The sequence below is a fragment of the Curcuma longa genome, chromosome 1 (genome assembly GCF_044706935.1).
Source record: "Curcuma longa cultivar G26 ecotype Majalengka, Jawa Barat chromosome 1, ITB_CL_G26_1.1, whole genome shotgun sequence".
Taxonomy (NCBI): domain Eukaryota; kingdom Viridiplantae; phylum Streptophyta; class Magnoliopsida; order Zingiberales; family Zingiberaceae; genus Curcuma; species Curcuma longa.
In genome coordinates this window covers 2,800,886-2,802,329 of record NC_133861.1, presented here as the reverse complement: position 1 = coordinate 2,802,329, position 1,444 = coordinate 2,800,886, and the positions used below count along the sequence as shown (strand labels likewise).

General features: G+C 33.0%; 1 long non-coding RNA gene across 1 annotated transcript; it reads left to right on the top strand.

The window, feature by feature from the left end:
* The first annotated feature begins 246 nt into the window (after positions 1–246).
* On the top strand, positions 247–1,003 carry LOC141840132 (uncharacterized). The gene is made up of 3 exons (XR_012602728.1): positions 247–459; positions 597–651; positions 850–1,003. It is a non-coding gene; the product is annotated as an uncharacterized LOC141840132 (long non-coding RNA).
* The last annotated feature ends 441 nt before the right edge of the window (positions 1,004–1,444 follow it).

The window sequence follows — 1,444 nt, the reverse complement described above, 5'->3', positions numbered from 1 at the left end:
TCTCTATTGATGGGAGTGCTCATATTTCCACACTTTGTCAAGACACTGCACTCCCATATTTCCACTCCCATATTTCCCATATACAATATAGTAACTCTAAAGTTAATATGCACTAGATTAATTATAAACAAAGAAAATATGAATGTTATGGATTGTATAAAGCTGAAGTGAAGACCATACCGCGCCGATCGACTCTATAAATAGACGACAATAGAGTTGTTATAACTCCATCCCACACTTAATTGAGCTAGTAGCTAGTGTAGTACTGTATAGTGAAGTAGGATTGATAGATGGGAAAGGCGATTATTCCTTGTAGAATAATAACTAGGAACGATGGATCTCCTCTCCACTTCATTGCAGTTCCTCTCATCATCTTCCTCATCACTTCTGCCCTCTCGCCGCCGGCCACGGAAGCAAGAAGCTTAAGTGTTTCCTACCCCGGCTTGGACCCTACCCGACGTTAGTAATCACAATCATTTTAACATGCTTTAAGTTGATTTATTTCCAACATGAACTAACTAGATAGTCTCGGTGCTATTTGTGGCTTCCTCGTTGAGCCTTGTGACTAACTATTAGCCTTCAACTGGCCATTGCAGCTGTATGCCGAGGAGCAAAAAGGCCAACCATACAACTGCTACCCGCCTCCTTCAAGTATGTACTTATCTTGCAAATCACATCATGATTGCATACGATTATATAAATTTTACTCCAAAAGAATCTATTTGATATATATATATATATATATTTAATTTCTTGTTCATGCATGCTCAATCAATTAGTCTTCTATATATATATATATATATATATGTTGAAATTATAATTAACCTTCTATTGTTGTTGCATGGAAAGACTGTGGAGTCTACAGATGTCCCAGCCCTCCGCCTCCATGAGATTTCTTATGCATGTATATATATACATGCATAGAGAGGAATAAGTTGCTACTCTAATTACAACAGATCCATGTGAAAGGCGAGCATCCCTCTTCACAAGATAATATATATATATATATATATATATATATATATATATATATATATATATATATATATATATATATATATATATATATATATATATATATATATATATATATATATATATATATATATATTGAAGTAAAATAAAATAATGCCAAGGAAGTTCATCAAACTATATGCAAATCTGTAATGCATGGTCTTCTACGATCATATGTATTGATAAATATAAAGACTACTTATCTCACTAGCTACTGAGGTACCATGTGCAAGTGGAGCTTGTTATGTTTGATGCATGCATGTTCTTTATAAATTAACATATATTAAGCTATATATTTTTTTAAAAGTAAAAGAAAAGATGGATAAAAATCAAAAAGTATCTTTTTATCATCAAAATTAGGGTACTAGCTTAGCTTGTAGTTTTAGTAAGAATTAGCACACAATCCTCATCCTGGTGAGGTGGTCAGGAA